The sequence below is a fragment of the Suncus etruscus genome, chromosome 4 (assembly GCF_024139225.1).
Source record: "Suncus etruscus isolate mSunEtr1 chromosome 4, mSunEtr1.pri.cur, whole genome shotgun sequence".
NCBI classification, from domain to species: domain Eukaryota; kingdom Metazoa; phylum Chordata; class Mammalia; order Eulipotyphla; family Soricidae; genus Suncus; species Suncus etruscus.
In genome coordinates, this window is record NC_064851.1 from 151,054,387 (window position 1) to 151,069,987 (window position 15,601).

General features: G+C 38.7%; 1 protein-coding gene across 1 annotated transcript in view; it reads right to left on the bottom strand.

Moving 5' to 3' along the window:
• Positions 1 to 15,601, bottom strand: part of KAT6A (lysine acetyltransferase 6A) — a 138,350-nt gene that overhangs the window by 33,869 nt on the left and 88,880 nt on the right. The window lies entirely within an intron of this gene.

Genomic DNA, 15,601 nt, shown 5'->3' on the forward strand with positions numbered 1-15,601 from the left:
TTTGCACTGTGAAATAGGCTGGTACATGAGTTCATCCACCTCTCTCCTCCACCGCCCTCCAATTCCCCCATGAAAGTCTCATGAGTCAGTATGTTTCCAGTTAACTAAGACTTAAAGGTTAACAAAGGCTCTGTACAGTGAGGAAGCCACAGCTGTGTCTAAGTCTCTTGTTAACCCAATCCTTGCCAAAATCAAATCGTCAATTATGAATTTAAAAAAGGTCACCTTTGTTAGACCATTTTGTTTTTAAATGTAAGCAAAAATACTCTTTAAATAAGTCTGAATCTTTACAAAGCACTTAAAAAAAGAGCACAAATCTTTTAAAACTTATAATACAAAAATAAATAACACATCACTCCTCCTTTGGGTTATTTAAATAATCCAATTGGGCGTTTTAATCTGAAATGGGCAGACACTAAATACACTAGCACTAAGCAACAGCAACCAAAAAAAATTCTCTAAATCTTCTATTTTTTAATTTTATTTTTTAAATAAATAATAAAAAAAATAGTTGGGGTGGAGGGAGGACATCACTGGTGGTGGGAATGCCCTGGATTTATTGTCACTATGTACCTTAAATATTGCTGTGAAATATTTGTAGTTTACTTTGGCCACAATAAAAAAATTAAAATAAATCTTCTATTTTATATAATAAAACTTTTATGACTAGCAATTTACAGACAAGAAAGTTTGGACAAACTTAGCTTCCATTAAATGTATGAGCCTTGCAGATATCCTAAATAAAATACATCAGACACAAAAGAACAAATAGTACAGGACTCCACTATTCAAATAATTTAATTCATTAATAAATAAAATGGTGACAGCTAGGGATTACAGAGGAAAGATGAGTGTTTGTGATTTTTTGGCTTTTTGGGCCACACCCATTTGATGCTCAGGGGTTACTCCTGGCTAAGCGCTCAGAAATTGCCTCTGGCTTGGGGGGACCATATGGGACACCGGGGGATCGAACCACGGTCCTTTCTTGGCTAGTGCTTATAAGGCAGGCACCTTACCTCTAGCGCCACCTCTCTGGCCTAGTGTTTGTGTTTAATGAGGTCAGAGTTTTAATTCTGCAAGATAAAGTAGTGATTGTTGTACACAATACAAATAAGTTGTACTTAAGTTGTGTAAATTGTTTTTAAGGCCACCAAACTATATTACGAATTATGATAGCAATTTTTATGTATATTTTATCACAATTTAAGGAAACTTTAGAATTCAATTTCAAAATTGTAGTTTTGACTATAGATAACTTTGTTTTTTTCCCTAAGCCTTTTTTGCTTGGTTTGGTTTGGGGTTTACATCCTGTGGTGCTTAAGACACCATCTGTGGTGCTGGAAATCAAACCAGAAAAGAGCAATAACTAATAAAATCTGTCTCTCCTACACCCAAACTCTTCATTTCTCTATACTTAACATTTCTTTTTTAATGTCTTCTCCTTTATCATTAAACAGTGGTAAATCCTAAAATCTAAGATTCTGTCTTCATCCCTCTGGTTATCCCTAAAGAATTTATAATCCAGTGCTACTATCAGCTTTAACTAAGGCTTTTCTACTCTTATTTTTAGTCTGTATCCTTTAACTTCTTACCTCTCTCCACCTGAACAATAAAATCACTACTCTGAATTCTACTATAATCAGTTAAATTCTACACAATCCAAGCTATCATCTTCTATATCTGAACATGGGTTAAAAAAAAGAAAAAGAACTGAACTGAACTGTACTAATACTCAGAATACTATAAGTAGTATTCCAGAATACGTAAATCTTAAAATTCATAATCAATCATCTTTTTGGGGTATAGTGTGGGGTTTGTCTGATTTGGGGTGGGGCTACATCAGGTGTTGCGCAAGGGTTAGTCCTAGTTCTGTACTCAGGAATCACTCCCGGTGGGCTCAGGGAACCATACTGAATGCTAAGGACTGAATCCACGTTAGCAGGATGCAAAGCCAAGCCTTATTTGCCCTACTATCTCTCGGGTCTCATAAATAGTAATCTTAAATAAACCCCAAGTACCTCCTTATTCCTTACTCAGCTTAACTCTCCTTAATTCTCTCCAAAGACATTTCCTCCTGTTAATAAAAGCCTCCAACACTTTTTTTACCCTATCTTCAAAAAATTTTAGCAGTAGCCATACCTAGCAGAGTTAGAGAACAAGGGCTCCAGTAGGACCACTACTGGCGGCCAAATAATTCAGTGCTTAAGCCAGATGATATAGGGTAATGTTGTGTTGCTTGGACAGGGATCACAAGGCTACATCCAACAGTGCTGAGAGCACATGTTGTACTAGGGATCAAACACAGGAACTTGTATATGCAAGATGTGTGCTTTACCATTTGAGATAGCTCCCCCATCTTCACTTTCTATTGATGCCTTTGCCTACTTCTATAAAACTAGAAACAATCAAAGGGCATTTTCAAAGCTTTCCACAGAAGCATCTGCATATCTACCCATTGAGCCCCATACTCTTGCCTTTTCTTATTATGTCTGTTGTTTCTGCTTCCAATCAAAAGCTAGTCAATGTGCAGTAATTATGTCTCTCTCTTTTTTAATTTATTTATTTATTTGGGGGGGGGTCACACCTGGCAGTGCTCAGGGGTTACTCCTGGCTCCATGCTCAGAAATTGCTCCTGGCAGGCTCGGGGGACCACATGGGATGCCGGGATCGAACCAATGACCTTCTGCACGAAAAGCAAACGCCTTACCTCCATGCTATCTCTCTGGCCCCAGTAATTATGTCTCTTAACTACTCAAAGATATTTCAATCTTACCTTCTCATAGATCATCAAACTTCTACTATTTTAATCTTATTAGCAAATAACCCATTACTGGGAATGATATACATCATCTTTTGCCCTCCATATCTCCAAAACATGTTTTTTATTTCTCTGCTGCCTTTTGTATAAGTAACTCAAGAATAACCATCTAATGCATTTCTTTTCACTTCATGAACACATTCTAATTATTTTCACTCTTCTCTTTCTATTGTAAAATTTGTTTCTCAACAGTCATATTACTAGATTTGAAGGTCAATTTTCAGTGTCTAGTTTATTTCACCCTTTTGTAGAACTTTCTATTCATTCCTTAATGATAATTTTCTTCCTTTGATTTTAAAGAACCATAATCTCTAAGGTTTGAGGAATTCTTGGTCCCTTACCCCACCCCACTTTACTAGCCATATGGTCTCAGTTTCTCCAGTCATCAAAAGTATGAATATCCTCGTACTATTCAAAATCTTTTTTTTTCCTTTCCCGTTACCATTTTTCAACAGTCCTAAATTGAAATGTTTAGCCCAGACCTAATATTTGTAGACATTTATATTTAATGCCTACTTTATGTCTGCTTCAGAAATCTCAAACTTATAGCATGTCCAAAAGATTTCATAACTTAACCCTCCCAGCCTGTCCCAAATATGGTCCTATATTCTGACCATGTCTATAAATGGCCAACTTCCCCCTCCAACTGTGTGGGGTCATTCTTACTCTGCTTTCACTGCCTTCTAAGCTACCAGTGTATTCTAATGCATGACCCTTAAAACTATCTCGAACTATAATTCCATTTCTACCACTACTACTATTAGTAGTAATGTCAACTACTTAGTTAGATATTTCTATGAGAATTATTAGGCTCCTAAATACTCTCTGTTCTATATTTTTTCCCTCAATTTTCTACACAGGGGTCATAAAAACTGCCAAACCTATATGAGGTATTAATAACTCTTTTTTCCTTTGGGACACACCCAGCCTTGCTCAGGGGTTACTCCTGGCTTTGCACTCAGGAATTATTCCTGGCATTGCTTGGGGGACCATATGAGATATAGTTGAACTCAGGTCAGCCGCAAGCAAGGCAAAATCCAATCTGTTGTGCTATCATTATAGCCCCCTATCTTTCTTTGCTTATAGGTATCCTCCAAGTACTCCTATCTCACAGAGAGTAAAAACCAGTCCATATAATAATGACTTAAGACACAAAAATCTGGCTGCGCTCATGACCTCTCTGATCTCATCACCTAATTTCTACTCTCTTGGGTCACCAAGACTGGCCTCTCTATTTCCTTGATCACGACAAACTCTAATTCAGATTCAGATTTTGTTTCCCTATCTGGAATGCTAGTCTCCCTCTCCAACATAAGATCGCCCCTGCACCCCAGTCTATATGTTTCATTTCTTCAGCTCATTCTGTTTTTTATCTAAATAGAAACTTCCCACTCCAACACTAGACAGTACTTAATCCAACAAATTTTTAATAAATTAATCCTTTATCCCAGTTTTCTCCTTATTTTCCAAAATATTGCTAAACAATATTTATTTTATCCGTTCTCAACATTAAACAGTAAACTTCTGCAGCCATGGCCCAACTTCACTGGTTCAAAACTAAACTCTGCAGAGATGCTAAACAGTAGTAAAAAATTTCAGGTATGCTGGTTTTCAGGCTAAAAACTCTGGGGTCTTCTTCTCAGGTTAGCCATATCAAGGTGAGTGCCTAAAAACTTGTATTATCTCTTTCGTGCCAATATTGCTTTCTTTTAATATAGAGAGTGGCTTAAGTAAAGGGACACCTTCAATAGCCACTTGGCCTCAGTTATTTGCATATATATATATATATATATATATATATATATATATATATATATATATATATATATATATATACACACACTCAACTGGATGGCAAAGACACATATCTATTTAGCAGATTTGATCCCCAGCATACTAAATTATTCTCCAAGTACCCCAGGAATAATTTCTTTTTTGAGGAGGAGAGTTTGGTTTTTGGGCCACACCCGGCGGTGCTCAGGGGTTACTCCTGGCTATCTACTCAGAAATAGCTCCTGGCAGGCACAGGGACCATATGGGACACAGAGATTTAAACCAACCACCTTAGGTTCTGGGTCGGCTGCTTGCAAAGCAAACACTGCTGTGCTATCTCTCCAACCCCTAGGAATAATTTCTAAGCAGAGTTAGAAAGACCTTGCTCTCTTGTAATATTTTACAGTAAAAATCATTCTGCATATTTCAAGATAACTGTTACGCTGTACCAGAATAATCTGAATGCAAAGAATGTTTTTGTTGTTGTTGATACTACTGGCTCTGCACTCAGGAATCACTCCTGGCTGGCTCTGGAACCAAACGGGAAACCAGGGATCGAATCCAGGTCCGCGGTGTACAAGGCTAACACCCTTCCCACTCCAGCCCCTAAATACAAAAACTTTTAAGCTATAAAAACACCGGGGGGGTGGGGGGGGGAGAACCTGGGGGGGGGGGGCGCTGAGCGGTGGTGCAAGCAGTAAGGTGTCTACCTTGCCCACACTAGCCTAGGACGGATCGCAGTTTGATCCCCACCCCCCCACTCCCAGTGTTCCATAAAATTCCCCCAAGCCAGAAGCAATTTCTGAGTGCATAGCCAGGAGTAGCCCCTGAGTGTCACTGGGTGTAACCCCAAAACAAAAGCAAACAAATAAAAAACCAAAAAACAAAAATATACTGTTGACGGGCCGGGATGGTAGCACAAGTGGTAGGGCCTTGCCTTATGCATGCGTTAACCTAGGATTGACCTCGTTTAGATCCCCTGGCGTCCTATATGGTCCCCCAAGCCAGGAGTAACTCCTGAGCGTCAGCATCACTGGGTATGGACCCCAAAATAAAAACTGTTGAAACATAACTTTAGAATAAATGCTACCCTATTAAAATTTTCTATTTCTATTATAGAAGAGTTCACAGTATTGATGGACATATTACCCAGAAAATTATAATGGATACCAGTACCAAGAAATAGCATTCATACTTCACCTGAAATTGAAAAGCAAAACAATTAATGATCATTTTAGATAAAAATTTAGCTCTTTCAATAATTCTTTGATTAGATTAACAAACCACATACAATTTAATTATTCATGATATACTTAGACCAATTATCATATTTACTTTTCAATTTTTCTAATAGATCATATATTTTGGAAAATGACAGCTGTTTTATTTTACTTGTAGCTCCTTGGTGGGGAAGGAGGGTGGGGGGGATTGGTGGTGGGAATGTTGCATTGGTGAAGGGGGGTGTTCTTTTATGACTGAAACCCAACTACAATCATGCTTGTAATTATGGTGCTTAAATAAAAATGGTTTCTAGAAAAAAGGTATCCAGTAACTGATTATTGGTTAGATAGATTCTAAAAATACCTCCTTTATCACTTATCTCTTACTAGTTAACAATAAAGATGCTGTGATAAAATTTCCCTGCAAAATGTTATACAAGCCGACGCTGGTATAAACCACCAGTGGTTCATACTTAGATGTAATTTACCTAAATAAATTGCTGTCAATGTCAATGTGTAAACCTACTACACTAGTAAAAAGAAATAAGTGACTCCGAGAATAATTATTATTTATACATTCCTATTTAGATAAATAGACCTTTTCGATTCTACTTCTTATTGGGGCTGGAAAGATAGTAAAAGGAGTAAGCCTTGTATATAGCCAATGCAGGTTCAATACCTGCATCACATATGGTCTTCCAGATGAATAGGAATAATACAAAAATTGAGCAAGGAGTAAGCCATGACCAATGGTTGGTGGGACCCCCCCAAACAAAACAAAATAAAACAAAACAAGAAATGTCACCGTTTCTTCATATTGTCAGAAAATCAGGTGTCATTTTAAAAAGTGGTTTCAGAAAATCAGACATCTCTTATTCCTTCAAACTACCAGTACATATCATAGTCTACTAATATTCTAGGCATCTGAATGATGATTCAATGCCTTAAGGAAATTGCCTGGAAGTGTAAGGTAATGAATTCAAATCTGATGCCATCCACGAGAGCTAGGGCTTCTTGATAGCTCTGCTGTTAGGGATCTTCTTTAGAGAGGAAGATCCTGGAAGATGATCAGTGGCTTAAGAAAAGACTAAAGGGAATGGGGAGGAAAGTTAAAAAATAAAATAAAATAAAAAGAAAAGACTCAAAAGAACCCTCCACCGGCTCACAATATGAAGCTCACCACAAAGAGTAGTGGTGCAGTCAGAGAAATAACTACACTGACTACTATCATGACAATTTTTTTTTTGGGCCACACCCGTTAGATGCTCAGGGGTTACTCCTGGCTACGCGCTCAGAAATTGCCCCTGGCTTGGGGGACCATTTGGGACACCGGGGGATCGAACCGTGGTCCTTTCCTTGGCTAGCGCTTGTAAGGCAGACACCTTACCTCTAGTGAGATAAGTAGATAAGTGCAGTCAGAGAAATAACTACACTGACTACTATCATGACAATCTTAATAAGTGAGATAAGTAGAATGCCTGTCTCAAATACAGGAAGGGGTGGGGAAGGAGGGAGGGGGCATTGGTGGTGGGAATGTTGCACTGGTGAAGGGGGGTGTTCTCTTTAAGACTGAAAGCCAACTACAATCATACTTGTAATTATGGTGCTTAAATAAGAATTAAAAATTTAAGGGGCCAGAGAGGTGGTGCTAGAGGTAAGGTGTCTGCCTTGCAAGCGCTAGCCAAGGAAGGACCGCGGTTTGATCCCCCGGCGTCCCATATGGTCCCCCTAAGCCAGGGACAATTTCTGAGCGCTTAGCCAGGAGTAACCCCTGAGCATCAAATGGGTGTGCCCCCCAAAAAAACAAAAAGAACCCTCAGTCTGCCAGTTTGGGGCTGACATCTCCAGGGAGCTGTGAAGACAAGATGGGCCACTTGCCCTGTGCCTCGTACTTCCAGAAGGCCCTGGAACCCATGCTCATGATCCAGAGCCTACTGACAAGTCTGCACAAGCAGCCAATGCCACAGTCACCTAACTCTCAAAAGAGAGCCCCAACTAGCAGAAAATTCTCATGGGTGTACTAGCCTCGCAGCTGATTGCACTGGGACCCCTGATGGACCTACAAACCACAGCTGTCACCAAGTGAGCTCATTTGGCCCAGCTCCACAGATCTTCAAAGTTGTAGACTGCATGGCCACTTATGCGGCTGCAAGACACCCCCATAATTTTAATATTTATTTCCAAGTAGTATACCAAACTAGATGCGAAATGATCATAGAAGTCGCATGACCTCAGAAAACAAAATCAACAGAATGCTCAAATGAATACATAAGACCCCCACTGTAAGATATGACAATTTTCAAGTTTGCTTTTAATGCATTTTTTCCAATAATTTCTTTACCATCCATATAGTTGTACCAAGTAAAAATAAGTAAACTATTCATGTCTGTCAAGGGGCAGGTTTGAAGAAGATTGGGAAACTAATGAGCAGGGTAAAGGGAATGTTACATTGGTGGTGGGACTGGTTTTGAAATATTAAATGCCAGAAGTAACTGTATTATGACTAACTCTGTAAACCAGTGTCAAAAAAATAATAACAATACAATGATGATGATGATGATGATGATAATGATAATAATAATAATAAAAGGCTCAAGAAAAGTGTTAAGTTTTAATCCCCAATGCCACATTTGTGCCAAATCATCCTAACCACTCCATGATCTGGGACCACCTCCAAGGGAAAAATTTTAAAATGTAATATATATATTCTATATGTGTATATACGTCCACATTATACATTCTAAATACACTCCTTCCCGCTCAAATGCCAAGTCTCTCTTCTAAGCTTCATCTTTCAATGAGATATAAGAAAAAAATTTATATGAGTGAATTCCCCCCACAAAACCTAAAAAGCCAATCAAAAAATGGGGAGAGGAAATGAACAGACACTTCTCTGAAGAAGACCAACAGATGGCCACAGGACATGAAAAAAATGCTCATTATCACTTATCACTAAGGAAATCCAAATCAAGATGGCAATGATACATCATCTTACACCAGTGAAAAAAGCACTTATCAAAAATACGGGGTACAATTTGTGTTGGCAGGGCTGTGGAGAGAAAAAATTCTCCTCCCTACTAGTAGAAATGCTGTCTGGTCCAACTTTATTGAGGGTTCAACAGTATTGAGGATTCTCAGTAAACTAAGAATCAATTTGTCATTTGACTCAGAAATCCCGCTTTTGGGTATCCCCAAGACAGAAAAATACTGATCCAAAAAGAAGTATGCACACTGCTATTCACTGCAGCACTCAGTACTGCTATAGCTAAGTACAGCAATAGCTCAGAACTAAAATTAACCTAGATGTTCAACAGCAAACAAGTGGATCATGAAGATATGGTACATATCTACGATGGAATACTACATAGCTATAAGGAATGATGCAACCATGCAATTTGCTATAACATGGACAGAACTGGAAGATATCAAGTTAAATGACAAAAATGAGAAAGATAAATACAGAATGATATCAGTAATAAGTGGTATTTACAATAACTGACTGAAGAAAAGCAATGGTTTAAATGGCAGAAGTCACGAACACTCTAGGCCTCAAAGTATAGTGAGAAGAAGGAAAGAAATTGAGTGGAGGAGGAGAAACACAAATATCAAAGGATGGAAGCTAGATGCCAAGTGGTCTTAGGTGCATTAGTGGCGTTACAACAGGATAAAACTAAATATCCAAGCCAGAGTCGAACGTAATCATGAAACCTAAACTTTAACAATTGAAACTTAAAATGGCCCTTTTAAGCTGGCAGAATGCTGAAGGTAGTGGCATGGGATGTACCTCGGAACACTGGTGGAGGGGTTGACACTGGTGATGGGATTGGCCCCGAGACAATGTATATCTGAAACCCCATTATGGAAAACTTTGTAGATCACAATGGTTTCAGTAAAAAAAAATTAAAAATTAAAAGTGGTTTCCCTGTTTGTACTTTTGCTAATTACAATAGAATTTTCAAATGGTCACTAAGGTAAATAACTCAATGTAAATCTATCCTACTATGTTTCCCACTGCACTTATAGCTAATGTTCTATATCCTCAGCTATTTCTTCACTTTTATTTGGTGTGATTTTTTTGAGGGAAAGATCATAAAGTTCTTATCATAATTTATGACGGCATTCTTATTTTTGATTACTTCTACATTTGTTATTACAGATTTTTTAAGACTGTCTCATTTAGGAGAAAGAAAGCTTAATGCAAATATGCCTTACTGTTCATCTTCCAATGCAGGGGTCCTCAAACTTTTTAAAAAGGGGGCCAATTCACTGTCCCCCAGACCAGTAGGCGGCTGGACTACAGTCTAAAAAAAGAACTATGAACAGTGGTGGGCTACAAACCATAGCTTGAGGACTCCTGCCTGAGACTGAAAGGAAAAGTCAAGAGACAGAGAGAAAGAGTAGAGTCACTTTCCACACACATGCACTATGGCTCGGGATGAGTTGGCTGCTAAGCAAGACAGGCAGCAGTGGCAAAAATATCTGGCGGGCCAGATAAATGTCCTTGGCAGGTGGCATGTGGCTCCTAGGCCACAGTCTGAGGACCCTTGCTCTAATGCAAAGGGCTAAAAAAACATGTTGTACATGCAGGAGGCCTATCTTGAATCACTGGCACTTTACAGTCCTTTAAAACACCACCAAGAGTAAACCCCTTACCCAAGGGGTCTCAAACTCAATTTACCTGGGGGCCACAGGAGGCAAAGTCAGGGTGAGGCAGGGCCGCATAAGGGATTTCAAAAAAAAAAAAAAAAAAAAAAAAAAAAAAAAAGTCCTCAAACATCATAATTAACAGTTTTAATTATTTATTATGAACATGAATAGAACATTGAGTGAAGATCATGAACAGTTCTTCTGAACATGGCATCTTTTGCCTATTCCTTGCTGCCAGAGACTTGACAGCACTTCTTCTCACAAATCTGAACCACATCTGGCATTAGAGAGGAAACAGTTGAGCCCCTCAGTATGGCTTGAAGATGATCATCATTAAGTCTAGACCTGTACTTTGACTTATTGAAGTTCAATGTGGAGAATAACTTTTCACACAAATATGTGCTCCCAAAAAGGCACATGGTGCGCTTGAACATTCAGGAAAGCTCAAGGAAGCTGGGGGACAATTCTTTCAAAAATTACCCATGCAATGTCTGCTTTTCCACTAATCTCCCTGAACTTGGCTTTGAGATCAGAGTTGCATTGCAGGTCAATGAGCTCCATTTGAAGCACAGGAGGGGCATCTTGCACATCAAAGGAAAAGGGGTCCACAAAAATTTGGAAAGTGGCTCTGTGCTTTGTGAAGTCTGCAAATCTGTGATCAAATTCCTTCTCTAGATTAAAAAGAGCATCAACATATTTCTCACCACTGAATGTTATGCCTGTATCCACAAGTTCCTTGCATGCTGGGAAATGACAAAGGTTTGTCTGAGAGAGCTGGGATTTCCATAACACAAGTTTTGTGGAGAATGCTCTCACGTTGTCATAGGCAGCACTGATAAGCTGCCCCGGGCCTTGTAACATCTTGTTTACGACATTCAGCTTATGTGTGATGTCAACAAGAAAAGCTAAGTCCATGAGCCATTTGTGATCACTCAACTCAGAAACAGGATTCCCATCCTTCTCCATGAAGGCTTTCACTTCTCTCAACTCAAAAAATCTTTTCAGGACATTTCCCCTGCTGAGCCAACGTACCTCAATGAAATAGAGCACATCTCCATATTCTGACTCCATCTCCTCTAAAAAAGCACGGAACCTCCTGTGCTTTAATCCCCTGGATCTGATTTGGTTGATGCATTTCACAACAACAGACATTACATTGTCACACGGCAGTCATTTACTGCAAAGAGCCTGCTGATGGATAATGCAGTGAAGACCAATGGCCTTCTCTACACCCTCCTCTTTAAGTTTTTTTTGAACAAGTGCCACCAGTCCATTTTCCTCCCTGTCATCGATGGCGCCCCATCCATTATGATCCCAACAAACCTCTTCCATGGCAAACCTGAATTCTCAATGGCATCACACAGGTGCCGAAATATCTCATTAGCGGTGGTCTGGCCATGCATTGGAATTATTGTGAGCAGCTCCTCTGTCAATTCAAAATTCCAATCAACACCACGGACATAAATAGTGAGCTGCGCAGTGTCTGTTATATCTGTGCCCTCATCAAGAGCAACTGAGTATGCATCAAAACATTTGGCTTTCTCACACAGTTGATGATAAATGTCACTTGACATGTCAGAAATGCGCTCTGTCACAGTGTTGTCAGAAAGGCTGATTTTGTTAAACTGACCTTTCTTTTCCGGACAGATAATACTTGCAGCCTGTAACATGCATTTTTTAACAAACTCTCCTTCTGTGAATGGTTTCCCTGCCTTAGCAATCATCTCACTAACCATGTAACTAGCTTCAACTGATGCAACATTCTCTTTGGTTGCTTTCTTGAAGAAATCTTGTTGCCTCATTAGACATGCTTTAAGACTGGCAACCCGCTTGGCTCTCATTTCCTTGATATTTTGTACATTCCTCAGCATGTTTAGTTGAATAATGTTGTATTGTGCACTGCAACTTTCTCTGAGCAAATCAGACATGTGGGGATGCCCCCATGCTCAACAAAGAAATACTGCGTCTCCCACTTTTCCTGAAATTGTCTGTGCTCATCATCAATCTTTCTCTTCACTGCAGGCTTTGATGAAGTCATGATGAAGGTATGACAAAATCTAATTCTGTAATAAAATTCTCTACCCTCTCTCCCTTTGGCCTCCGATAATGCAAGGGACAGCGGGCAGGAGCAGCGGAAATGATGTCTGCACTAGGCGCAAAGTATTCACAATTATTCACTTACCGAATATTTGCAATAAAAAAATTGCATTATTAAGAAAAAAATTGCAAAAGATTGCATTAAACATTTGCATACCCCGAACGGAACTGCTCAGGGTATGCGAATGTTTAATGCAATTTTTTTGCGTTTATTCGGTAAGCGAATAATCGCGAATACTGCAATATTTGAAGGCCAGCCGTGGGCCACAAAATGTTGTACAGAGGGCTGCCTTACCCTAATACTGCAATGGAAGAAGTGCCCGACCAATGGCCTGAAAACAACAAATATTAGAACATTTACTTTGGCCCTTGTGTGAAAGAGACTAGAGTTCTGTTCTATGTTGTGTGACAGGCAAAAACAGATACAACAAGATTATGTAGTTGTTATAATATTAAGAAATGATGTTGGCTTGGACTAGTCTTCTTCAATCCTTTTAGAACCCATGAAAGGTACCTGTCCTGCATATAATTCCACAGACCAGTAGTTATAAAAAAGCTAGTAGACCAGAGTTTTCAACTTTTCTACATTTGCAGACTGGCACTAATAGCTGGTTGAAGACCATTGACTCCAGATGTAAAATTGGAAATGGTAAGTAAATATTTTAAAGGTAGGACCATGAGGATTTACTGAGATTTACTAGGATGTATAGGTGATACAGAGATTGAGACTGAGACAGGAATTCTAGAAAGAAGAGAGTAGTATAAAGAGAAAGAGGAGACACAGAAAAAGACAGAGATTTACTAAGGATAAGACCTTTTTGAGCCCACAAAAGTAAAATGAAACAGTAAAATAAGTAAAGAGAATATTTACTCCGAAATCTTAGTAAATTAGGCAATTTATAGATTAGGCAATTCATAGATAAATGATAGAATAGTAGGTTATAGAACATATTGTCATGGCCAAAAGCAAATAAGAATGACAACTATAGCAGTACCCAACTTACATGTCATGGCTTGAAATTAATATATCTCAATTTTTAAAATGACCAAAAAGTCAAATAGTGTTCTGTCTCCCTTTCTCACACACACATTCAATCACTCAACAAGGTAGAAGTTAAAATGACAGTAAATGTTCTCTATCTTGAAAAACTGAACAAAACAGCAAGAGATATGTCAAAGGATAGAAATAAAAATAATTACCAACTATAAAACAAAAATCTGTAAATCTGAACAAAATAAATGGTGAGAAGAAAAAACTTTTATAGTAGAATGCCAATTAACAGCAAAAACAAACTGTTTTCAAGATTGAATCATGCAGTATACTACAACATGCATGGCCTGACATGCAAAATAAGTCAAAAGGAAGATAATAAAATACTCATCTATGGTATGTAGAAAAATAAAATATAGAAATAGATTCTATCAAATGGATGAAACCCAAATTGAGATTACTTAACAGGGAGGGAAAATGATAAGGTGGACTAGAAATTACGTTAGATCACTAGTGAGGTTCTTGGACACTTAGGCTGTGTACTTTGTGGTAGCTTTGTGGTATACAACAAGATCATAAACATTACTACTACTGTCAACATGCTACCTAACTATAGTAATAAAGACTAATTTAATAGTTATAGAGCTTTTGTATACATCTAACCTGAGTTTGAACCCCAGGATCCTATATAGTCAACTGAGCACCTAAATGAAGAGCTAAAAGTTAGCCCAGAGCACAGCTGAGAATAACTAAATATCAATTAAAAAAAAAAAACTAAAAAAGAATAAAAACAAAAAAAACACCAATTCAGCAACCAACAAAGTAATACTTTCAGGCAAGATTTATAACTGGGGTAGATAAAAACAGCTCAACTCCTCTACCAAGCTCCAAAAGAAAATAATGGCTGCCAATAATTTCCAGGTAGTCCAATCCAGGCTAATATGTCTGTGGCTCTCTCAGAAAGAGGTGGCACTAGATTTCTTTTTATGTGGACTACAGCAGCCTAACACCATACCCTACACCCTCCAATAGAAACATCCAGCTCAGCAACTGAAATCAAATAATAAAAGCAGCTAAATCCTCTCAGGTGAGACTGGCTAACAGGGCTAAAAATTCTGGGTCTTTCTTTTTGGAATGGGTTTTGGTCAAAACCTCCACATCTACCCTGCCACCATCTTCCCAGTAGATAAACGGCCAGGCTCCTCCACCAAGCTCTCCCAACAAATAATGGGGCCAGAGTGATAGCACAGGGGGTAGGGCTCTTGCCTTGCACATGGGTGACCAGGTTTGATTACCACACCCCCAACCCCTGAGCCCACCAGGAATGATTCCTGAGCACAGAGCTAGGAAAAAAATCCCCTTAGTATCAACAAGTCTGTGCAGGTTCCCCTCCTCCCTCCCACCACCCTGCAAAAGAGAATAGTGGCTGCCTCGTAGCCATGTCCAGGCTAACACCTCTGTGGCACACTCAGAAAAGGGGGTAGGGATGGAGTAAGGCACAGATTCCTCTTTCTGCATGAACTACACAACCCAACACCATACCTTAACAGCTCCAAGACTTAAACTCATCAAACTGCCACCAAATTTGTTTCAGACCTAGAGATTCTGGACTATGCAGCTCTTTGCCAACACCTGAAAACTTCATAGTACTGCCAACCTAGTAGTATTATAGAAAATCCAATACATAGAAAGTTACATAGAAATTTACCAGGCTCAGGGAATTGAAACAGTAACACATAACTTTCAACTAATACCAACTCCAGCCCTGTAAATCCTTAGACATCTTGGAGAGATATAACAAAATTGTTTCAAATTGACCCATGTTGATCTAAGTTTTGATAATTCTATTTACCTATGTGTTGTAACAAGCAATATGAAGTAAATTTGTCTGTACCTGCATAGAGATAGGTTATGGTGGTAGATGAGATTAGTAAAGGAAGGCCACACTACTGGTAGGATTGGTATTTTAATATTTAATGCCTGAACAACTTGGTAAATCACTATTATAATAAAAATTAGGAAAATAAATTATCACTGGGTTCTAATTATCTAGAA